This window comes from Taudactylus pleione, unplaced genomic scaffold, assembly GCF_031769625.1.
Source record: "Taudactylus pleione unplaced genomic scaffold, aTauple2 ptg000127l, whole genome shotgun sequence".
Taxonomy (NCBI): domain Eukaryota; kingdom Metazoa; phylum Chordata; class Amphibia; order Anura; family Myobatrachidae; genus Taudactylus; species Taudactylus pleione.
In genome coordinates, this window is record NW_028284529.1 from 20,412,623 (window position 1) to 20,439,451 (window position 26,829).

Sequence of the window (26,829 nt, forward strand, 5' to 3'; positions counted from 1 at the left end):
ACTCATTCACCCTCTTCAGCAGGACCATTCTTAATAAAAAAATTGTGGTAGCCGACTCCTGCTACAGACCGATAACAGGAAAAGCAGGAATGGCACTATCTCCACGGAAAGTGGATTCTTAGTACGTGTTTCTAAAACACAATAAATTACAATTTTATTTTGCAGCAATCAAATACCTCTTGCAAGTATCTTTGCTTTAAAATAACAACTAAAAAAACATTGATATGGATTTTTTTATTGCATCCTTATCACATACAACATTGTTCTTACCATAGAAATCCAACTGACTTTTATGTGCTGATGTAAACGGACTGTGTTCTTGCTTGAAGTTCTTGTCCTAGCATTAGTTTAAAGCTCGTATCATGGTGTTTAAGATGATGTCATAATCTCCGACAACAAATTTCATTGTGTTGCTGCCTAGAAGCAGAGCAATTATGCTGGATCTAATTGCACTAAAATGTAAATTAGCTGGTGCTGTGTTGTGGATTATTGGCCAACTGCCATGATAGATTCATGCTTGCAGCAGCTGTTTGAAACATAATGCATATGGGTGTTTTATTTATATAGGAGTTTAAAAGCATCAACACAGCTCTATATTTTCCCTATATTATTGGAGTTCATCTTTCACAAGAATTCTTATTTCTTTCCTTCTCATTATCAGAGGAAGAGTATAACTTCATAAAACTGCCACTGTCAGAGACTGCTCAGCTCTGGGTCTAATGGCCATTCCATCCCACCTATGTAAGCAGAAATAAATATTATGCTGCTAGCCTGGAGATAAAGAAAAGATATTCCACCTATCACAATGTATCATTGGCCTTAGATTCTGAATTAAGAAGCATCACTTAACTGCTTCTGCTATCCACAAAGTCCTTCAGTATATTTGTACACTTTGACTTGTACTTAGGGAGGTCTTGGGGAATGAGAAACCAGGCTCCTATTTTCAAAACTACCAGAAAGTGGAGCCCGGCTACAAAATTAATCGGTTAAAAGTAACCATACAAGAAAAAAGTTATTTCTTATTTCTCTTAATATTCATTCAGATTTTATTCTCAGTATTTACTTATGGATTGTAAAATCTATCGACAAGGGTCCCTCTATGCTTTGTCTCTTTTTGTGGCACCATACAATTACGCAATGGTATTGATGATGATGATTTGTGTTACCTGATCCATTCATTCTAAGCATTGCTCGATGAAAAGGTGCTTATACTCAGCTAAAGTCAGAAGCTGATACAAGATTTATATTACCTTACACACTTTGGATAAGGGAGCATTTCTGAAATTATTTCATTGGTTTCTTTTAGTTTTATGAATTCGAAATTTGTCCAATAAAAAAGTGACGGTACAGAGTTTCCCTTAGTAACACAACAAAAAAAGCACTGATTCTAAACCAAAATGCCCCATATACTTAAATAAAGTATTTACTCACTGGTTGAAGCCCTCAATGTATCCATTTATGTAATAGAAAACTTTGCTTGCTGTGGAAATTAAAACCAGTTAGTCAGTTCATGGGAAACTGAGATCACATCTGTAAATAATAAAAAGAAGACAAGCAACAGCCCCTTCACTACCTTCCAAATGATTATGAACACTTTATGCAGACATATGAGATGCTCTCTATAAATGGTTAAATTCATGCTGGCCTTTTTAGCTGACGTTTATTTATTGAAACAAATGCATTTTTCATATTTTTTCCTCATTCTTAAATTATTTCTGAAAGCATACGTTATTAATCATCCTGGTCCCTGGTGGAACAGATTTTGGATTTTAGTCTTCCTTTAAAACCTATTATTCTCACTAGTAAATGACCTACATACCAAAATATGATTTATGGAGTAGTTACATGGCAATTTGCCAGCAAGAACACATCCTGACTATCCCACAGCAGAAGTATTAAACTCTGGCCAGTAAAAAGAAACAAGTCCATAATAAATTCAATTTCATACAAATGTGTGTGTTTTACACATAAAAAAAAGAAACAGGAGCAAGATAGATAAATGTTTCCCATTGATGGCTACAGAATTGAAAATCATGAATTAATTAAATTGTTCTGAATGCATAGTCAAAAAGTGTTACCCATAAAGCTTTTCCTGCCTAGCCTACAGCACTGTTAATTATTGTTGCCTTTATTGCACTACTACTCAGTATGTATCTGCAAGATGGGAATTATTCTGCAGGAACTTCTATCCTTATCAAAATGAAATAGAGAAGTATCAATCTAATGTCCAGCCTAATATCAATATAACAATTCTCCATGATTCCAAGATTAGATTTGCCAAATTTGAATGTACCCTATCAGTCTTAAATTGTGAAGATTTTAACCAATTTTACTTGATTTAATTAACATAACTTAAAAATTTTTTATTTCAACTTTCCAGAATGAGCCAAGTTTGTCCTAATAAAGTTGTCTAATTCACCTTTTTTATACTGTATCACTATTAGTATTTGTGGCCATTTTTTTATTGTGTGTGATTGTAAGGGAGACCCTACATATCCTCGCTTAAATCCAGAATTAAGTTGATATTTAATTTCTACTTCCTCCCATTTAATTTTTGTGTTTACTGTCCAAGTATTCTTTATAGTCAACAATATGTACAATTGTACATGGCCAGCAAAGATATTTTGCATGCTTTTACATTTAGAAGGGATCAGAGGTAGAAAGGAATGCAAGCCTTTGTCATTGAGCAAGTGATCAGTGGAATCAATGTTATTCTCTACTACTTTCCATATGTATAGTCCACATTCCCAAATAACCCAAAATTGCTGTTTGGGTTGTATTGATGAGTTACATTGATTAATAAACAACAAATTAAATGTAATATTTGACAATATTTATTGTTAAACTAACCACATAAATATTTTTTTTGTGGTTGTCTTTTGTCCCCAGTACTATTATTTATATATCTATATAAATCCAGTCAGTCCAGCACTCTTATTATCCCAAAGATACAATCAATGCCCTCGTGCCTTCCTCATGAATGGATAATGCTGCAAAGTAGGTAGGCGGCACTGAGGGTCTGAGGGTAAGTAGGTGCCTACCTACTTACTACCTACTTTGCAGCATTATATATATATATATATATATATATATGTATATATATATATATATATATATATATATATATATATATTAGAGGTGTGCAGGTTTGATTTTATTCGGTCCTGCTTGCCAAATTACTGCAAGTGTGGATTTACCTTGTTGGCTATCCAAAACACGTGAGAGCCAATATGATGCAGTTTTTATGATCCGAACATACAGTAAACAAGCAAGACCTAATAAAACCGAACCGCATATCTCTAATATATATACAGTATATACTGTATATATATTACTATATATATATATATATATATATATATATATATATATACTGAATATATATACAGTATATCTTATAAGACCATTTTAAATCACCTCTTTCATATAGAGTAGCTCAAGATAAAGACATTTATATGTACATGTGGGAGTTTAATTCAGATGTTTTATACTCTATAATAACCTTAGCTTCTTTGAAGGTACAACCATTAACAGCAAATCACTGTAACACAAGTTGTTCACATATTGTATCATTTTAATCGTATCTGACACTGTAAGACAAATTGAATCCCTAAAGTTTCTGCTGAAGAATGTTGTGTGTGGTTGGACTAACAGTGGGATCGCTTCAGGCCAAATTCCACCAATAAAATATGAGTAGGTTTGCAGTGAAATGTGCAACAAGGTGAATATTTTGTGGCACAGTTTTAAAAATGTTGCTCATCTGTAATTGGTGTATGTAGTTTAATTTTCCCAACTGCACTCTTACTTGTTTTTAATATGGCTATCAAAATGAGATGCTCCAAGTAAAGTAAAATAAAGAAATATAGTTTCTAAATTACTCAGCTGTTAATATTTGTTATTGATAACTCAATAGTATAGCAGCACACCTGTATGACATGCTGTTTAACTCTTGTTTTGAGAAATCTAGTGGCTTTTAAAGTGAGTGCTGCCATCACATCTTACAAACTGTGAGCTCTAACATAGAGAACAGTGGCAGGCAAAGGATAAAACCACCGCCCATGTACTGTATGCTGTTGAGCAATATGAATACAGTGTCTTTCTTGCAAGGGAAGAACAGTCTCTCTGAACAGTCTTTAATAACTACTGAATGTTTCAATAACTGACGGATGCACTATAAATCATCACAAGTAATACTAGGTGAAGTAGAATGTTGTCCACATTGTATTAACTTTCTAAACAATGTAAAACTTATATACATGGTGAATTTTCAAAACTTATCCAGTCCCATACAGAGTACTATACTCTAGTACAGTGTTTTGTGCTTAATACAGTACTTCACAATATAAAATCAGTACCAACTGCTTTAAAACATAATTTTTGTGGGTAAATGGACCCACTGAGATGTATTTGTGTATTTGTGAAGGTTACATTTTGGGAATACGTGACACAAGGGAGTATAAAATGGATTTGAACTGTAAATCCAAACACATAATTAGTATACAATTTTTAGACAAACATTTAAATGTGCATCTAAAATGGAGGATATAGCAAATAAATCTATTGGCATCAAAAGAGAAATAATTAATTTAACTAGTGGTTTGGCTAACTAAGGTAATGTAATTTAATTTAACCACTTTATTTTAATTGCACTGTAGTGTTCACGAATTGCTGCATTTTATTATTTTTTATTATGTACTGTTTTTATTTTCTTTTAAATCTACGGGCATATGCATGTAATCTGATTTAAGTACATAAATGCATGTGCTGCAGTTATGTCTATATTACCAGACTCTGTAGACAGACAGAAAAATACAAAAACATAAGTACTTAAATGCAAATTGTCATTGGTTGAAACTTTCATTGGTTGAAATTGTATTACTGGGTATAGGTCACAGTGGATAACCATAGGTAATGTATGATAGTAGTGTGTTCACACAAATGCAACTGAGTCTGACCTTGACACAGTCATATATGCAGCCATCAGGAGCCATGTCTCTTGTGTCTGGTAGAGGCTGAAGTAAAGATCCATGTTGATGATGATGATCATCATCAGCATGTGCCTTAGCAATGTTAAAATTAACAAGTAAATTAATTTTTGTTTTTGATTTTCTGATTCAGTTAATGATGCAGAGAATGTACAGCATGGGATACCCCTGAAAAAAGCAATGACAGGCTGGGTGACACCATAGCAAGGAAGCATGCAATGTGATGTCCTGTGGTCATTTAGTCCTAACCTGTTCATCATCGGGCTTGAATTATCTGATGGAAATTGGCCAGTAAACACGAAACCCCCTTAAAAACCAACCTCATGCTGAAAGCACGAGGGCTCCTCACAATTCCACATTCCAGTGGATATAGGGATAATGTAGTAATTAAACATAATATTTTGGTGCTGGGTCACCACTGATCTATGACAGTCCTAAACTATTTGAATTTGTTGAATTGAGCAGGTTGTCGCTCAGGGAAGAAAAAATATCTTAATATTGTAAGTAATATCTTGAGGAGTGATTATAAGTGAAGTTTGTGTGGGAGGGTTAAGAAAAGATCTGTTAAAGGGATGTTTAAGGTTTAGGCAATTGAGCAGAGATGTGCGAATGGAAGTATAATTATTTGATAATGTCCAGAGCATTTTAGTAGGAGTGGTAAATGGAAGTGAGACCTTCAACTAATTACATTAAACTTTGCTGGAGACTTTTTTCAGATAGCAGATTTCTTTTATGTCCCAACAAAGTAGTGCCAAGCGTGCGCCTGTGTCATAAGTAAAGCGCCGGCTGGCTTGACCGTTAAAGGGTGCTGTAACCCCCAAAGTACACTCCAGTCCAAACCAAAAAAAAATGATTTTCTGTGTTTGTGAATTGTGTGCGCAGTAGCTGCACGTGCATCAACAAAGTAGTGCCAAGCGTGCGCCTGTGTCATAAGTAAAGGACCGGCTGGCTTGACCGTTAAAGGGTGCTGTAACCCCCAAAGTACACTCCAAACCAAAAAAATATATATTTTCTGTGTTTGTGACTTGTGTGCACTGTGGCTGCACGTGCATCAACAAAGGAGCAGCGCCAAGCGTGCGCCTGTGTCCCATAAGTAAAGAGCCGGCTGGCTCATTTCTTAAAGGGTGTTGTAACCCACAATGTGCACTACTCTCCAGCAAAAATAAAAAAATATTTTCTGTGTTTGTGTGCGCTTTAGCCGCACGTATATATCAATATAACATAAATGGAGGACCAAACTTTCTCCGATAAAAATAAAATAGGGAAAGATCAAGAACCACTTCCTCCTAGTGCTATTGCTGCTGCTGGAAGTTGTTCATCATCCCAGAGAGGAAGAAGGAACATCACTACTTTTACTAAACAATTGACCCTCCAACAGTCCCTAGCGATGAGGATAGAGTACGACAGCAGTCATCCTGAAGCAAAACGTATAACTGAAGCCTTGACTGCTATGTTGGTGTTAGACGTGCGTCCGGTATCCGCCATTAGTGCAGTGGGATTTAGACAATTGATGGAGGTAGTGTGTCCCCGGTTCCAAATCCCGTCTAGATTCCACCTGCATCCTCAAAGCAGCAGCGACAAGCATGCATCTGTCTGTTAAAGGGTGGTGACACCCTCAAGGTGTGCTACACAAACAATAAAAATATTGTTCTTTTTTTTCGGTCTTTGTGAAATGTGTGGGCTGTAGCCGCACCTGCATCCCTAAAGCAGCAGCGACAAGCATGCGTCTGTCTGTTAAAGGGTGGTGACACCCTCAAAGTGTGCTACACAAACAATAAAAACATTGTTCTTTTTTTTCTGTCTTTGTGAATTGTGTGGGCTGTAGCCGCACTTGCATCCTCAAAGCAGCAGCGACAAGCGTGCGTCTGTCTGTTAAAGGGTGGTGTAACCCTCAAAGTGCTCCAAAAAATAAAAAACTATTTTTTTAATGTGTTTGTGACTTGTGTGCGATGTAGCCGCACGTGCATCAACATAGTAGCAGCGCCAAGCGTGCGCCTGTGTCATAAGTCAAGGGCTGGTTTGGACATCTGGTCCGGACTGAAGGACGTGCCAACAATTTCTGACAAGTCTACTGTCACTGCATATGATACTGTCCTCAAAGCAGCAGCGACAAGCGTGCGTCTGTCTGTTAAAGGGTGGTGAAACTCTCAAAGTGCTCCAAAAAATAAAAAACTATTTTTTTAATGTGCTTGTGACTTGTGTGCGATGTAGCCACACTTGCATCCTCAAAGCATCAGTGACAAGCGTGCGTCTGTCTGTTAAAGGGTGGTGACACCCTCAAAGTGTGCTACACAAACAATAAAAATATTCTTCTTCTTTTTTCTGTCTTTGTGAATTGTGTGGGATGTAGCCGCACTTGCATCCTCAAAGCAGCAGCGACAAGCGTGCGTCTGTCTGTTAAAGGGTGATGTAACTCTCAAAGTGCTCCAAAAAATAAAAAACTATTTTTTTAATGTGTTTGTGACTTGTGTGCGATGTAGCCGCACTTGCATCCTCAAAGCAGCAGCGACAAGCGTGCGTCTGTCTGTTAAAGGGTGGTGACACCCTCAAAGTGTGCTACACAAACAATAAAAATATTATTCTTCTTTTTTCTGTCTTTGTGAATTGTGTGGGCTGTAGCCGCACCTGCATCCTTAAAGCAGCAGCGACAAGCATGCATCTGTCTGTTAAAGGGTGGTGACACCCTCAAAGTGTGCTATGCAAACAATTAAAATATTGTTCTTTTTTTTTCGGTCTTTGTGAAATGTGTGGGCTGTAGCCGCACCTGCATCCTTAAAGCAGCAGCGACAAGCGTGCGTCTGTCTTTTAAAGGGTGGTGACACCCTCAAAGTATGCTACACAAACAATAAAAATATTCTTCTTCTTTTTTCTGTCTTTGTGAATTGTGTGGGCTGTAGCCGCACTTGCATCCTCAAAGCAGCAGCGACAAGCGTGCGTCTGTCTGTTAAAGGGTGGTGTAACCCTCAAAGTGCACTCCACAAACAATAAAAATATATATATTTTTTTTTCTGTCTTTGTGAATTGTGTGGGCTGTAGCCGCACTTGCATCCTCAAAGCAGCAGCGACAAGCGTGCGTCTGTCTGTTAAAGGATTACGTCGGTGACAGCATCCAAGTAGGCATGTCAGACAGTCCGTACCTGTCCTGGCAGGAAAAAGAAGCAATTTGGAGGTCCCTGTACAAACTGGCTCTATTATACCTGAGTTGCCCCTCCTCCAGTGTGTACTCCGAAAGAGTGTTTAGTGCAGCCGGGAACCTTGTCAGCGAAAGGCGTAGGAGGTTGCTTCCACAAAATGTGGAGAAGATGATGTTCATAAAATGAATTATCAACTCTTCCAGGGAGACCAGCCTCCAGAATGTACAGAGGGACCTGTGGTTCCAGCGGGGACGAATTAATACTCTGTGAGGATGAGTATGTACACACTGAAGAGGGTGAGGAATCGGTGGATGAGGAGGATGAGGATGACATCTTGCCTCTGTAGAGCCAGTTTGTGCAGGGACAGATTAATTGCCAGCTTGTTTTGAGGGGGCCCAAACGAACCAATCATTTCAGCCACAGTTGTGTGGCAGACCCTGGCGCTGAAATGATTGCTTTGTTAAAGTGTGCATGTCCTGTTTATACAACATAAGGGTGGGTGGGAGGGCCCAAGGACAATTCCATCTTGCACCTCTTTTTTTTCTTTGCATTATGTACAGTTTGGGGCCTAGTTTTTCAAACTGCCATCCTGTCTGCCACTGCAGTTTCACGCCTAGATGGGTCACGTGTTTGTGCCGCCCACTCGTGTCGCTTAGCATAGTCATCCAGCTACCTCGGTGCAACCTTTTGGACATAAAAACACTATTGTGAGGTGTGAGGTGTTCAGAATAGACTGGAAATGAGTGGAAATTAAGGTTATTGAGGTTAATAATAGCATAGGAGCAGAAAAACCTACAAATTCTGTGATTTTAGCTGTTTTTATGCTTTTTTTCAAAAAAATCCAGATCCAAAACGCAAAACCCAGAACCCAAAACACGGAAGGGTGGTTTTGGCAAAACCAATCCAGATCCAAAACACGAAGAAAGATCCAGATCCAAAACCAAAACACAAAACACGAAAAGTGGCCGGTGCACACCCTTAGTTTTTACCAGAGTCGAAGTCCTGTGAATTGCGACCATTTCACACAGAAAAAATATCCAGGTTGAGTGACCCAGTCAAATTCTTGACCCAGCAATTTGCTCTTCTGTGTGCCGGGCAAAAGTTGGGTTTTTCAAGTTTTTCTGTGTGAAAGTGGTATTAGGTTGCAAATGACACACATAAACGAACACCCACCCCTGACTAATTATTATTGAAATATTTAAATTAAGCTAAAATATGTATTAGTTAATGTATATAATTTTTGTACAATTAATAAGTACTCATATCTTCACTTGAATGTTAGAAAACGTTTGTATTATACAGAATAATTCACTCCAACTGTACATTGTTATAGGCTTTAGAAGTCACATCAGATATCTATGACCTGTTTAAAATCAAAACTTCTTTGTATCTTCTAATTCATATACTTTCATTAGGCAACACAATTTCCCATTTATTATGGCAAGTATTATTATTATTATTATTATTATTATTATTACTGTCATTGGAATTTGATTTGCCTACTAAATCCTCTTAGATCAAACAGTCTGCAGCTTTGGAGAGAAATCTGAATTGTAGCCAAGAGGCATGGTTTAAAATAGCTCTATGTTAATAACTATTTCTTGCTTTAGAAGATAAAAAGTCAATGGATATATAAACTAGTTGTGATAACATTGGAGTATTTGTACCTAGGGGGTTATACTTATTAGTATTTTATTCCTTTCATTTAAAAAAAAATAGAATTGGAATGAATGTCATTGATTGTTTCCCATTTTGCTTAACAGGAATGCAAACTAAGAAACAAATGATAATAATGCAATCATTACTTGGGGTTCTTATATTTTTCATTAAAAAGAAATGATGAAGCGTTGGAAGTTGCCTAATAGAAATGCATAGCTTCTTTTGGAAAGATGAGCATGTTTCAGTTTTGACTAATCAATGTAAAGTTTGTCTAATATCTAAAAAATACACTTAATGTGTTCCACATTTCTCTCAATAATTTCCATTAAATTTGATTTATACAACAGCAGAAATGCAATCACTTTCATTATCTGGGAAGATGGGGTTAGATTTAAGCTACATACAGAACTTTACTAAAAAGAATCAGAAAGTATTGTGAGGGCTATTTTTTTGGGTTTGTCTTAAGGAGGAAGGAGTACTTATTGCTGTGTAACTATGCCCCAAAAGAACATAGCTATATGTAATTAAACCAGGGATGAGCGGTTCTGATTCTGTGGAATCCGAACCGCTCCGAACAAATGGGATCCGAGTCTACCCAAGCCACGGCTTGGGTGTTCCTGTCTGACTCGGATCTCACGTCGGATCGTCTCGAGATTCGGCAAAATTTCTTACTCGGCATGCACACTGCGCACTGCTCTGCAATAAGGTGGCTGTGTCCAGACTCCAGACTAGTGGCTGTGCTGTTAAGTGACTGTAGGGAACACACTGCACGCCGAATTATGCTGTGCTACTCTGCTAATTAAAGTGGCTGTAGTAGCCTGTGTCCAGACTCCAGACTCACAACAAGTGTCTGTGCTGTTAAGTAACTGTGTATAGGGGGCACACTGCATGCTGATGTATGCTGTGCTACGCTGCTAATTAAAGTGGCTGTAGCCTGTGTCCCGACTCCAGACTCACAACAAGTGGCTGTGCTGTTAATTGACTGTGTATAGGGGGGCACACTACACGCTGATGTATGCTGTGCTACTCTGCTGATAAAAGTGGCTTTAGCCCGTGTCCGACTTCAGACTCCAGACTCACAAGTGGCTGTGCTGTTAAGTGACTGTGTATAGGGAGGCACATTACACAGCATGCTGATGAAGGCTGCGCTAGTCTGCTGATTAAAGTGGTTGTGTCCAGACTCACACGTGGCTGTGTGTACAAAGCATGCTGATGTATTTTTCCATGTACATGTCCATCTGCTCCAGTGTGAAATAAAATAAAATAGTATTTTTTTAAAAAATTAATAAAAGTTTTAAAAAACTGTTTTTTTTGTGCTGTATCCCACTGTGTACTGTATACAAGCACTGTGACTCCTTGGGGCATAGTCCTCTGTGTATACAAGCACCGTGACTCCTTGGGCCATAGTCCACTGTGTATACAAGCACTGTAGCTCCTTGGGCCTTAGCCCTGTGTTTACAAGCACTGTGACTCTTTGGGCTATAGCCCTCTGTGCATACAAGCACCATGACTCCTTGGGTCATAGCCCTCTGTGAATACATGTACTGTGACTCCTTGGGCTGTACCCTTATTTGTATACAAGCACTGTGACTCCTTGGGTCATATGCCCACTGTGTATACAAGTACTGTGACTCTGCAGGCCGTACCCCACTTTCCCAAGGACAATTCCATCTTGCACTACCTTTCATTTCTGCCACTGCTGTGTGGCAATGTTTCATAGATGTGCTTTAAACTGCACTGCTCTGTCGCTTAGTATCCAGCCAGCTCACTGCAGCCTTTGGCCAATAATGGTGAAAACAATTTTGTGAGGTTGTCTAAATTGACTGGAAATTAATGTTATTGAGGTTAATAATACTATAGGAACAAAAAAAGCCCAAATTATGTGATTTTAGCTTTTTTGTAAATTTTTGTAAAAGATCCAAATCCAAAACCAGTAACGGCGGACGACGAATCATAGCCAAATCCAGTAAAAGTAGTCTGGCGCACATCCCTAATTTAAACCAACAAAAGGCAGGCACATGCATGCATCTAAGAAACAAGACATACTACACAGATGGAATGATCCTATAAAGAGGTTGTCTTGTTCAGCTACTTGGAGTTGCAGGGTATTTGGAGGCATCAAAATGAAGGGGATTAATAAAAATGTCTATTTTTTGAAAACAGGCTAAATTAATGGTTAACTTGTTAAAATCTATATTTTACTGCTAGGTGATCCATGATGCAAAGCCTAGATCCATAGTTCCATCTATTATGTCAATGCAAAGCAGTTTGGGCAGTTCTGACAACTATTAGACACTTACATACCTACAGTAAAAATGTATTTAATTATTTATTTTGTAAAAATAATAATAATAATTGGTCTTGAATTACCTTGTATTACCTTCCTTGATTTAAACTGATTGTCATTTCGAAATGAGGAGCTTTGAGTGCCATGTGAGACCATTAAACCAACTGGGGCCCCAGCAGATCAAGCAAATAAAATTGAACATGAGACATGCTAAGTTTGAATGTGTCGTCCTGATCTGGAGTTTACTGTGAGGATATTTTCTTAATGCTGTCTAATGCTTATTTTTGGTACATGGAATACTGTAATAATCACCCACATTACTAATCACTAAGCGACTGATAATGAGTTGGGAGCAAGCAAAAAAAGCAAGTAACAGACCTTTGGTGTGCTTACCCATGTTGGGTCTTATGTCAAATGTATATACAGTGCATCCAGAAAGTATTCACAACGCTTCACTTTTTCCACATTTTGTTATGTTACAGCCTTATTCAAAAATGGAATAAATTCATTTTTGTCCTCAAAATTCTACACACAATACCCCATAATGACAACATGTAAAAAGTTTTTTTGCGAAATCACACATACATAAGTATTCACAACCTTTGCTCAATACTTTGTTGATGCTCCTTTGACAGCAATTACAGCCTCAAGTCTTTTTGAATATGATGCCATAAGCTTGGTACACCTATATGTGGGCAGTTTCGCCCATTCCTCTTTGCAGCACCTCTCAAGCTCCATCAGGTTGGATGGGAAGCGTCGGTGCACAGCCATTTTTAGATCTCTCCAGAGATGTTCAATTGGATTCAAGTCTGGGCTCTGGCTGGGCCACTCAAGGATATTCAAAGAGTTGTCCTGAGCCACTCCTTTGATATCTTGGCTGTGTGCTTAGGGTCGTTGTCCTGCTGAAAGATGAACCATCACCCCAGTCTAAGGTCAAGAGCGCTCTGGAGCAGGTTTTCATCCAGGATGTCTCTGTACATTGCTGCATTCATCTTTCCCTCTATCCTGAGTAGTCTCCCAGTTCCTGCCACTGAAAAACATCCCCACAGCATAATGCTGCCACCACCATGCTTCACTGTAGGGATGGTATTGGCCTGGGAATGAGTGGTGCCTGGTTTCCTCCAAACATAATGCCTATTATTCACACCAAAGAGTTCAATCTTTGTCTCATCAGACCAGAGAGTCCTTCAGGTGCATTTTGGCAAACTCCAGGTGGGCTGCCATGTGCTTTTTACTAAGGAGAGGCTTCCGTCTGGCCACTCTAATATACAGGCCTGATTGGTGGATAGCTGCAGAGATGGTTGTCCTTCTGGAAGGTTCTCCTCTTTCCACAGAGGAATGCTGTAGCTCTGACAGAATGTCCATTGGGTTCTTGGTCACCTCCCTGACTAGGACCCTTCTCCCCTGATTGCTCAGTTTAGATGGCCGGCCAACTCTAGGAAGAGTCCTGGTGGTTCGAATTTCTTCCATTTATGGATGATGGAGGCCACTGTGCCATTGGGATCTTCAAATCAGCAGATAGTTTTCTGTACCCTTCCCCAGATTTGTGCCTCGAGACAATCCTGTCTCGGAGGTCTACAGACAATTCATGGTTGGTTTTTGCTCTGACATGGACTGTCACATGTGGGGCCTTAAATAGACAGGTGTATGCCTTTCAAAATCATGTCTAATCAACTGAATTTACCACCGGTGGACTCCAGTGCTGTATGAACATCTCAAGGATGATCAGTGGAAACAGGATGCACCTGAGCTCAATTTTGAGCTTCATGACAAAGGCCGTGAATCCTTAAGTACATGTGATTTCTTAAGTGTTTTTTTATTTAATTTGCAAAAACTCAAAAAAAAACGTTTTACACGTTGTCATTATGGGGTATTGTGTGTTGAATTTTGAGGACAAAAATTAATTTATTCCATTTTGGAATAAGGATGTCACATAACAAAATGTGGAAAAAGTGAAGTGTTATAAATACTTTCCGGATGCACTATATATATAAATATATGTAAAAAAATTATTTAATTTAATTCAATGTAATATCAGTATACATATTGTTACCACTTGTTTACTGCTTTGGAGTTCCATACCCCAAAGCTACAGTAAATGCCCACATCTAAATACACCTCACAGGGGAACAAAGACTTATAACTGAAGCCCCTTATGTCAGTGGTGGAATTGAGGTGGTGCATGTGGCTGGGAGAGTTTAAAAAAAAAAAAAACAGATCCCACTGATAGTTAAATGAGACTGATGTAGAGGTCAGAGAGAGAGAGAGAGTGAGCGGATCAGCTGAGAAGTGGCTTCTGAGGCACCTTCTGAAGAAGCTGGTATGCTGCAGAGTGAAACCGCAGAGACCAGAGGAGTAGTAGAGAGCAGATGTGGCAGGAGAGCTGACCTGCATCACCAGAGAGAAGTGACCAACAGTGTGGAGCAAGTTCTACAGGCTTAAGCCAGGGAAGTCAAAGGGGTGTCCTAAGCTTCATCATAGGTGCGGTTATTGGGTGGTGGCCCCAGCAAACAGCAGGGGAGAGGCGTCAGAGTGGCAGAGAGCTGACAGCAGGAAAGGCAGAGTTACTCATGCTGCATCATAAGAAGGTGTAGTTACTAAATGGACATTTGAGCTAAGGTCCCTCCTCTCCTTGTGGTACAGCAGACCAGGAGAGAGCCTGGTTACTGACCAGTAGTTGTGGACCTGAAGCTTCCGTCTGATAGTTTGTTCCAGGCTAAGGTTAGTACTGGCTTGCTCCTTATACCCTCTTTAGCATGAGGAGGCAGAGAAGGAGAGTTTTCATCAGAGCCACCAAATATATAGCACGGTAAAGAGAAATGGCTGCCTTTTAACTGTGATAGCATTAAGCAAGAACTGAACTTGCATTAAATGCACTAATAATCCCTTTTAATAATATCCCAACTGATATCTTGAAAAAACCTATCCCTAAAGGATATAATATTAGGAACGTTAACACTATAACTAACAGCCAAACTGAACTTGAATGCCTCAGGAGTAGAATATCATTCATATGCCAGAGAAGATTTCATACCACAATCGGCCCCATATTGTTAATATCAGACTACTATTAAATCCTGGACTTGGGGAGGAATTCAATTAGCCACCATAATTTTCCGCAGGCTAACTGATCCCCTGGGACTATTCAATTAGCCCCAAAGGCACCAGTTGACTGAATTTTTTTTCTGGTTCTGATCCCGAAATGGAATCCCAGATAAATATCCCAATAAATGTTAATGGGTGCAGCGACTATGTGAACACATAGGTCCGAAAACTTATCCCAGATTCTATGTGTTAACAGCCGTTACCAGGGTAATTTAACAGGCTAGAAAAAGGGGATCTAATAGAATAGCCCCAAGTGTTAAAGCCAGAGGCTACCACTCTTTTTCATACCCATTAAATTAACAGGGCCAATTGAATTCCTTCCTTAGTCATAGGACAAAACTATACAGTATATCGCCTACTCCAGGTTTCATTAAATAATTAATTCAGAAAAGGACCTTTTTCCACAATTGTTCCAGAGTATTAAACTACTGGTACCAGTCTCTCTGCAAAGCCAAACATTATCTAATGGAAAACATATCACTCTTTTTTTTTTACGCCCATACCTTCTATTTGTGTCCATTCCCAAGGTGTAACTGTGCAGAAGCTGTGTGAGTATAGCCTTTCCATAAAGAGACTCCTGCAGGGGAGATAATTCAACTCAGTTCAAGTTTCTCATCTCATGATGTTTATTTTTTTCTAATACTTCTAAGATTTCACTGTTTTACATAATGAGTTATAGGAAAAAATAAAAAAAAAATTTTTTAGCAATTGCACATATAGGATAATTGCATGATCTACATGTGCCTCTTGGAAGTCAGTTTGACTTGGATTCCTAACTTCATAAGCATTCATTGACACTTCTTCCTGTGTTTGACAATAGCTGTACAATATAAAAATACTGAAACATACAGCATGGGTAGGAAGTAAATATAAATGTGAAGTTGTTGGATTTCAATAACTACAGTACCTTGTTCTAATCCTAAGAGAGGGAATGCTGTTGTCCCTGACATGGAGTTATGTGAGATCCCAACCAGAACTAGATCTTAAATAAAATATACTTTTTTAATGGAATAATTTTGTATGTGCATAGGGTGGGGTGGGGTGGGGGGGAGGGAGGGTTAGGTGTAATAATGCCTGGCAATGGTCACAGATGACTGTTGGGGGTAAAAATGTAAATACACATTAACTAAATTAATCAAGTTGCTTAATACTATAAAGATAAATAAAATCACAGTTGTATATTTCTTCATTTATACTATTTAAATATTAAAAAAAAAGTGTAATTGATTCATAACCACTATTATGACTCATGTACCTTTCACTTTATTTGCTGCTCAGAAATAAGTAAATAAATGTTCAAATAATGTTGTTTTTACTTTTTACCTGTTTAGCTAACTGTCCCCACACATCTCTATAATGAATAACCTGGTCTAGGCTTAGTACTATCTAAGAGCTTTAGTGTCTTCAAGTTATGGATGTCTCAGAGCTAGTGGACATGAAACAAAAATGATTGGTGAACTACTCTCCAGTGGCACTATGAACCAAGTATGTAAGAGGAAACATTTTATAGCTTCCTTATATGTATAATCCACAATATTAAATCACATACAATATGATACAAATAAAAAAAATAATATAGAACAATTAGAAAAGATGGTCAGTGCCTGGATACTCAGTTCTCATACCAACGACAAATCTTGACAAAGATTCAATCAGGAATCAACATGCATTGATGGAGGAGTTTGGGGCTTGATCCTTTACTTGGAGATACGTCTCCCTCACTTACCCAGGTCCAGACACTGTTTTGTTAGTGTGGGAGCTGTTTATTATTCTGTCTACCTCTGTTAGTTTTTCTTTTACCCCATGTTTGTTTTTATGTTTAATCTTTTATAAATCATAGACCTATTTAGGAATGATAAAACAACCTATTTTTACTCATGTATGGGTTCACCAATATGTTATGATAACAGAGTATATGTCTATCACAGAACCAGTAGTAAAGAAACCATTATAAGAGGGCTACATACAGCTATTGTGTGAATTTGGGTACACAGACGAGGACTTAATGGTGAAAGACACTTATATATACACCCAGTGTACTTTAATTCTGTGAGTAGGGTATGCCCATATTTGCTGAATCTTTCACATTGGTGCAACTGGGGGACACCATACATAGAGATATTGAATACAAAGATACCATTATAGGAGTACCTGCTCTTATCATATTGTAAGTGAGTTACGCTGACCTCATCCATATACTTAACCAATCGGGGGTTAAAGAAGAGAATTCAACACCAATCCAGTTCAGATTTATAATTTCACCCAGGGTGGAAAACAGCTAATGTGTATCTAATTTACTACACATTTCAATTTTTGTTTCTGTTTCATTTTATGAATGCCATCGGTATTAGAACTGAGTATCCAGGAACTGACCAACTGTTCTAAGGGTTGTATATTATTATTTTATTTGTATCAAGTTGTATGTGATTTATTATTGTGGATTATACATATAAGGAAGCTATCAATTGTTTCATCTTACTTTGTTCATAGTGCCATTGGAGAGTAGTTCACCAATAATTGTATTTCATGTTTTAGCCTTTGTTGGGAAATTGGGTTACTTTCCCAGGTTAACACACATCAAGGCTGCTGTGGACAGTTTTCCTGTTCCAAAATCCTATACATTTACAGAGCTAGTGGACAGGCTGTTTGGGTCCATGTCCTGTGACATATAGCTACCGCTGTGGGCAGCCTATTCTCTATTATTCCTCTTGTGCTTCTATTTCACTACACTATTATTTTCATTCTGCTTTGCTTCCTTACCTACAATAAAACATCACCCCATTGCTTGTTTATTCTGACTAACTGACAATGATGGGCCAACTGTCCCATGATAATTATTGAGTAGCTTTCTGACTAATTGACAGACTGCTGATTCAGAAACCGCTCCTTATTATTAATTTAATAACTTGTATACTTGATTTTTTTCTTTTTTTGTATCCTCTCTGGGAGATCCTGGAGGAGATATCTAAGTGGCAAGTGTGGGAAGCTTGGTGATGGTCCCACCCCACTACACAAAGTCAGAACTTACAATATCTTGCAGTGCAATGTTGACACTATGTCCTACACCTCACCTCATCACACCATTTCCTGTCCATTTCATAAGAAAAATTGATGGATGGAGGGGGTTTGTCCTGCTCTGTGGGAATCGGTGAGGCCTATTGAAATTCTGCAGTTTCCCAATTGTACCTAGAGAGTTGGCAAGTATGGCTAATTGTAAGTAAGCTAATAACTGAATGACTGAAGTTTTATATTTTGCTTAATGACCAATAATGTCAGTGAATAAATCATTAAATTACTATTTTACTGACTGATTATATATTATTTACTGACAGACTATATGTCTATTAATATTTTACTGACTGACTGACAATATGTTATCAATTGAGTGATTAACTATTTAAATTTTACTGACTGATAAAATGTTAGTAACTAACCCACCAAGTAACTACTCTATTTATATTTTACTGTCTGACTTTGGGGGAGATGTATCAAGCAGTGAAAATAGTGGAGAAGTGGACCAGTAGAGAAGTTGCCCATAGCAAACAATGAGCTTCTACCTATTATTTTAGAGAATGTACTTGATAAATGCTGTATCGAAGCTGATTGGTTGCTATGGGCTACTTCTCTACAAATATTATGTATTTATTTTTTTATTTTTTATTAAATATATTTTTTGAATTTAAATGGAAAAAAATATATTGATTACATTGATTGGAAATATCCTATATCTGACACCTCTAACATATTGTACACGTTTCAGGCTTATTTGCATGGCACTATGGCCCTTTTACCTCCTGCTAAATATTTCCCCACTCATTAATAGTTGCCATTTTGCCATGAAAATCCATTTCCTATTAAACACTTGAGAGATTTCTTGCATTGTGCAGTTAGTTTGTGAATTATAATTCAAATTAATCAATTAAAGGGTGAATAAACAAAATGTATCTGATGTGTTATATTGTGTTATGGACAGTTGCTCAGTTTTTATATGCATTGTGGTATAAGAGGACTTCTATTCCAAGAATGCTGGAGAGTTTTCATTTTATTCCAAGTTTATCAAGCTTGGCAGGCCCTGGCAGGCCCTACACAGCCTACGTCACCTTGGTAACTGTGTCTGTCAGCAAGTAGACAATATTCAACTTTTCACTTCTTTCCTCAATCATGAATAAATGATTAGTCTACACACCGACTACAAGACCACAACAAAGTGCTAAATAACATGCATTATATATAAAACATAATGACATCACTGTAAGTGGCAGCGCAGTGTGGTTTTATTTTCTTATTCATAAAAAATCTTGTGACACTGTAAGTGGTATTGCAGTGTGTTATTCTTATTCATAAAAAAATCTTGTGACACTGTATGTGGTATTGCAGTGTGTTATTCTTTTCCACTGTAAGTGGCAGCGCAGTGTGTTATTCTTTTCTTATTCATAAATAATCTTGTGACACTGTAAGTGGTATTGCAGTGTGTTATTCTTTTCTTATTCATAAAAAATCTTGTGACACTATAAGTGGTAGTGCAGTGTGTTATTCTTATTCATAAATAATCTTGTGGCACTAAGTGGCAGCACAGTATGTTATTCTTTTCTGATTCATAAAAAGTATTGTAACACTGTAGGTCATTGATACCGCAGTGTAATATTTAAAATTTGTAAAAACTGATCTATGTGCTGTACCCCACTTCATTCATGTTTTTTGATATGAGAACAAACAGTTGAGAGGAGATTAGGAACCACATACTAGTGCTGCTGCCAGTGCCACCAGTTATGACAATACCAGTCCATCTACATCATCTACTAAAGCCAATGCCCATGGGAATAAATGACTTAAGCCAGGGCATCGAAAATCAAGAAGCAATCTTTTACAGTGGTAAAGAAAAAAACATCAAAGGGTAAGTTAGCTGCAGAAAGACATAAAATTGGCACTATGCCTTTCACCACATGAAGTGGCAAGGAAAGCCTTTATTTATGATTGGTGTTTCTGCCTCTTATGATAAAGTAAGCACAAGTGAACATGCTGACATAGAAATTGAGGATGCTTCTGTGGAAGTGCACCAGGATGAGCAGATATTTTTGTAGGTGATGCTAATAAGGATGTTATTGATCAGGCACCAGTGGAAGAAACAGGTATTGCCCATGATAAGGAAAAGTCCATTGTCATGCCTGGGCACAAGGCAAAAAAGTCCACTTCTTATGTGTGGAATTATTTCTACCCAAACCAGATAACAATTGCCGTAATCTGTACCCTGTGTAAAGCCAGAGTAAGTAGAGGTAGGAACCTTAACCATCTAGGAATCTCCTCCCTGTTACATCATCTGCAGCACATCCAAAACTATCCAAAAAGTTTTTGTGTTTTGTGTATACTCATCTGCATCACTAGTGGGTCTTTTGGGAAAGTTTAGTTTCTTCTCGGCAGATGTACTTGCTGGAGAAACTGAAGGAGAAGGCATCGCTGCAACATGTGCCACTTAAGCTGACAATTTTCTTAGCAACAGCTCTTTGCATCTCTTCAGATCTGTGTCCATTGGAAAGAAATACACAACATATGACTTAAACCTTATATATTAAATCTTGCGTTTGCTCTGTTCAGCTTGTGGACAGTGGGAACAATGGCATTTTGGAGACCACTAATTAAGGTTTTTTTTATGTCCCTGTACAGGTTTGGAATTGATTTTCTAGTGAAATGGAATCTTGATGGGATTTGGTAGCAGGGACACAGGACCTCAATTAACTGTCTAAAACCTATGGCATTATTGGTGGATATTAGACGCAGATCTAATACCAGAATAAATGTTATTGCTTCAGTGATCTGCTATGCAACTGGATGACTGCTTTCATACTTGCTCCCCTTTGCAAAGGATTGTTTAACAGTCAATTGTTTTTTAACTAGTAGTCTTCCTAGTCCCCTTCTGGGATGAAAATTTACTCCCAGCAGCAGCAGGTATAGCGCTCAAGGATTCTTCTGGGGCAAGGACTGTGAATGAATGATTTTAATATTTTTTGTAAATGCCTTCCCTCCTCCCACATACATTTGCTTCGGAATCAAAAAATTTAATTAAATTTGCTATTAATCAAATCTTCCTTTCCCTTCCTTCAACTACATACATACTCCAACTCCCTCAGGCTACTTGAATAATAAAAACATTTGTTTCCTGATGTGCAGTGTTGGAAGTTGTACTGCCACTGCAGCTACAAACTTTGATATGTGGTTGCTGAATGCCACAAATGTCCAGAAATGTTTATGGCCACAGGCAGCATCTCCTGCATGCCCCTTTAATTTAAAAAAATATTCTGAACCACCAAGTTGATTTTGTGGTCAAAACATGGGACATTTTGTTCACCGATGCTCTCCCCTCCTCCCTCATAAATTTGCTTCAGAATAAAAAAATTTAATTTAATTTACTACCAATGAACCCGTCCTGTCCCTGCCTTCAACTACATACATTTGACAACTCCCTCAGGCCTCTTGATTAATGAAAACATATGTTTCCTTATGTGCCATGTTGGAAGTTGACCTGCCACATGTTTGTACCGCCCACTGCTGCCGCTTAGCTTAGTCAGCCAGCTAGTTTGGTACAAATTTTGGGCGTAAACCGGATGAAAACAATATTGTGAGCTGTGAGGTAGTCAAAATTCACTGGAAATGAGTGGCAATTAATGTTATTGAGATTGATAATACTGTAGGAACATAAAAAAACAAATAATGTGATTTTAACAGTTTTATCAATTGAAAAAAAAAAAAAACAGATCCAAAACTAAAACCAAAAGCACGCAAGGGGCGATTTTGGCAAAACCGAATCTAGATCCAAAACACGATGAGATACAGATCCAAAACCAAAATACAGGGGTCGGAGCACATCCCTAATTAAATTAGAAGCCCTTTTCCTCATGTGATAAAGCTGTGGCTAACATGCATGTTAGGGTTAGGCACCGAGGAGGGAGGGTTAGAGTTAGGATAAGTGATAGGGTAGGGGTTAGGAAAAGGCTTACCTTTAGTTCCTTTGGGTGTCTGGATTCTGGCTGTCGGCATGCCACTGTCGGTATTCTGACGAGCGGCATCCCGAAAGCTGGGATTTCATACCCAACCCCTCAGAACGAGTAAACATAAGTCTGCATTAAGTGCAGCCTGTGGGCTTGTCACTGGCTGCAATTGAATAGTCTTGGGCATTGCTTTGAGACTAATTGAATCTGGATCTAAGAGTATAAAAAAATTAATATATAGATTTCAAATACAAAGTGATATATAGTAAATAGTAAGCATACATCATATGTTCATTTTGGGTTTTTTTGTAAATGCAATCATTCATATAATTTGCCCCAAAAATATGATTTGATAGATGTTAGATATTTAGAAACAGAAAACTGCTTAATTTCACAAATATCTGCAAAGTTTAGCATATATTTAACCTCATTTAATTTTTAATAGTTTCTCATATTTATATAGCAATGAAATATTTGTTTCTATAAAGCCTTTGGCAAAATGGCAATTACATTTGTATCTCCATAAATATTTCATTCAATGTTTATGCAGAATATTACAAAATATATTGGAAAGTATATGAACAACTGTCAGAAATGAGAAACAGCTTATTTTTTAATGTTTTAGCAGATAGGGTGCATTTTATCATTTGAGTCCTGTTGGTAGCATTACTTCAGTAGTACCTTTTATGGCAATATTGACCGAATATGGGAAAAACTGCTAATTTTGCTGAGAAAAAGTGAAAATACTGTTGACCATGGCATCTGGCTGGTAAATTTCAGTAACTCAACTCACATTTTATCATCATATCACTCTTTACCACTTACTAAATCTGAAAATAGGAGAAACAGGATTATACAAAGTGCGGCAAGTTTATATGAACTGTAAAATTGTAAAATTTGCTAAAGTAGGGAAAGAGAAGTATTGCTCTTATTACACAACCTGACGGTTGGTATTCTAACCCTCCCCTTCTCCTTACCCCTTACCATAACCCTTTCTCCCCAGTGCCTGAACCTAACCCCCCCTGCACCCTAAACATAACCTTCTCCTCTTAGTGCCTAACCCTAACCCTCCCGCTAGTGTCTAACCCTAACCCTCCCGCTAGTGCCTTACCCTAACCCCTAACCCTAATGCTATCCCTCCCCCTAACCCCGCTACATACCTTCAGGATTCTGGTGGCCGGGGTGCTGACGCCAGGTTTCTGACAGATGTCGAGATTCTAGGACCGGCATTCTAAGCACCAGCATTCTGAGCGCCAGAAATCTCTTGGTCAGGATTATGACCACATCCCCTGCTAAGACCTCTATTACATATGGACAGAAAATCAATACAGGGTGACAACTACTACTAAGTCAGGACACAGATTTTTGGATCCACCCTTATATCTCAGGACACTTTGGTTGAAAATTAAAATAAACTTGTATTTTTTTTTAATATTTCTAACGGAGCCTAGTTTCTATTTGTCAATAAATACATCTTTGTTTTAAACCAATATCATTTTAAACTTATTATGCTGTAGTAAAATAATAGTCAAATTTATTTACTGGGATCTGCAGTCTTTAAAATAAATGAAGATTATATATATACATATATATATATATATATATATATATATATATATATATATATATATATATATATGTTACAATATTGTTGTTTTGTTATTTATCAAGGTCATTTCAGCAATCTATTGATATAAATGGCATGTGCAGGTGAGGGATCACATGTAAGTCACGCAGTATATATATTGTAAAGTCACTGAGCACGCTAGAGTGGTATTTATCTTGATAGGCTATATACTTTGGCAACCTGCTCCTTGATTCAATTTTGTACCATACACCCTTACACTGTTAGAGTTCTGGTGTCCATAAACATTCCAATGCATTGTTATTGGTGGCTGTCACTTTTAAAGGGCATTCTCATACAATGGATAGCCATGCCATCATGCTGATAATAATATCCCTTGCACAATACTGTTTTCATGTCATGCGGAACGTCTGCAATATTCTGTTCCTTCTTCCTAACAGTATGAACATTGTTTGAAGTCATTTGTTCTTGTCACTATTACAGTATATATGTATGTCTGGATGTTTAATTCAGACTCAATGTATTTTGCCAGCTCTGAGAAATTCAGTGAAAGAATCCCATTATTCATTTATTATATCTAGGCATACATATGTAATGTCCTATCTTGTCAGAAATCCACATACATCATAAATCACATTTGAGACTATTAAAAATGAGAAGTGTCATCATCTGAATTGTTAAATATAATGGCAACAAGAGAAAGGTTGGGAACATTGTAAGCAGGCTGTACATATCCACAGGGACCTTATAGCTAATCCAAGAATTATGTTTTTATATTTGAAACCATTAAATTGCCTATAGCAAACAATAAAAAGTAAGAGTATGATATATTTCTGCAAAAGTTTTGTTCCACTAAGCTTTATATCTGGTAGTGATCTGGTAAATCCAGTGAGAAATAAAATAGGGATTCTAGAGACTGTCACATAAGGCTTAAAGCATTCGGTATGAATAGCTGGCTGCCGCATGACTGGCAGTTCGATTCCCAGCTGCGGCAGCCCGACAAAACAGCAGAGCCCGGCAGCAGAAGCCCGACATCACTGGAAATCCCAATCGTCCCTAAGGTAAGTACTTACTAATCTAACCGACCCCCCTAACCCTCCTTAGGGGTACCTAACCCTAACCTCCCCCCTCTAAGTGCCTAACCCTAACCCCCCTTCCCCGCTGCCTAAATCTAAGTCCCCCGGGGGGGGTTCCTAACCCTAAGTCTCCCCTGGGGGTGCCTAACCCTAACCCTCCCTCCTCCTAGCCTAACCTTAACCCTCCCAGGGGGGTGCCTAACCCTAATTCCCCCTGGGTGCCCTAAACCTAACCCTCCCCCCCGCAGCTGTCCGCTCGCGGCGCCTGGAATCCATTCAATCGGGATGCTGGGCGCCTGTCTCCTGGCGCCGAGAAAATGAAAGGCGTCTAGATTTTAGTCACCGGTCATTTATCCCTAGGCGGGATAGAGGATTCGGGAAGCCGGCGGTCGGGATTGTGGCTGCCGGCTTCCTAAACGTATCCCAGCTTAAATACAGTAGTGTAAAAATGTAATTAAAGAAACACTGTCATTGAACACAGGAAATATATTTACCACCAACAGCATGAAAATCAATTGACAATTCCTGGAGAACTTGGCAGATTAATTTACATTGCCATAATGTACACTCTACTGGTAGTATGTCGCACACCTCCTAGCGATGATTGTCTTCTTTTTCAGTTATGAAGTGGGCTTGGAATCCATGACCTGAAGGGCCTCTGAATACTTTGGTGCTTAGTACATGGTACCTGGTGCAGTGAACACATGTAGACAACAGGTGCAGAGCAAGATGGGCACTAGACCATTTCAACAAAATTGATAAGGGAGGCACTAATAAAAAATCATGTGTATAGCTGCAAGACAAATGAGCCTGTGTAAGCTCAATAAGACTATTGCTAGTCAATATAAATCCAAGACAAAGAAAGAGTCCAGCGCTAGTTTGTAAAATATGAATTTAACCAAATATCTTGGAAATGGCAGAAAAGAATGGATCAAAATGCCAAATTATGTAACAATATTTTTTATTTATAATGTAATATAAAAATGATACAATAACATTAATATAGCATCAATTACTAGAATCAACAAATAAATATAAAATATGCTTGGATAAACATATTTGACAAATATGTTACAAATACTCTCTCCACATTTTGGAGTCTCACCCAGTCCTGTCACAAGTGGATTAAATATAATGGCTCCTCTACCTGCAGGGCTCCGAAGATTTATAGCGGCTCACAGCCAAGCCGCAATATTGCTGTAAAAAAAGCTCTATATCTCCGTTGGTGCTGGCGGTTTTGCGGGCATTAGTTAGGTCAGTATCGTGACAGCGCTTGCCTTCGCTGTTTACATAGGTGTTCTTGTGCTGGGTGGCATTCAAGTAAATTACGTGCCTCCAATATTGTCAGAGGCTGGAGGTAAAAGCACTTACAGTGCAGTACACTCCTCCAAATGAAGTCTGTTGTTGGTATGGCACCAGGAGAGATGTGGAGTAGGCTTTAAATGTTCTTGTCCAATATAATCCAAAAGCTATATAAGGTCCTCTAGATGATTTCAAGATAAAAGAGCAGTACACTCTATGTACACTTCTTCCTCCATTACTGTAAGCACAAAGGTTTCACGTAGAATTTTGCCAACTTCCTTTGATGCATTACTTCAGCAGACTCCTTACTCCAAATAACCCATCTCTAGCTTATGGTGTGGCTTGAGAGCCACTCTGCTCCCCGGAGCATCACTGGCTACATGACTAGGTTGTGACTAGCTTCCTGCTACTGTCCTCCTCTTCTGTCATGTTGTGATGTTATATGCACTGGGGATGGGAGGAGAAGTGGGCTAGTTGCAGATGTGCCCTGGTATGGCATTAAGTATCGCATACACAGAGATGCTGGGTCAATAGTTACACAACATAACAGGAGTCACTTCAAATATTTTGCTGAACTTCATTATTGCTATAGAAGAGTGGATACCATACCTCTCAACTGTACTGATTGCAGTGAGCATTACTGCTAGGACAAAAATGTCTTAATGTTGCCTAAACAAATGGGTGAATTATGCTATTTGGCTGGTCCTGACAAA

General features: G+C 38.2%; 1 pseudogene; it reads right to left on the reverse strand.

Moving 5' to 3' along the window:
• The window catches only part of LOC148523857 (LRP chaperone MESD pseudogene), a 30,562-nt pseudogene extending 7,179 nt beyond the window's left edge, over positions 1-23,383 (reverse strand).
• Positions 23,384-26,829: the final 3,446 nt, after the last annotated feature.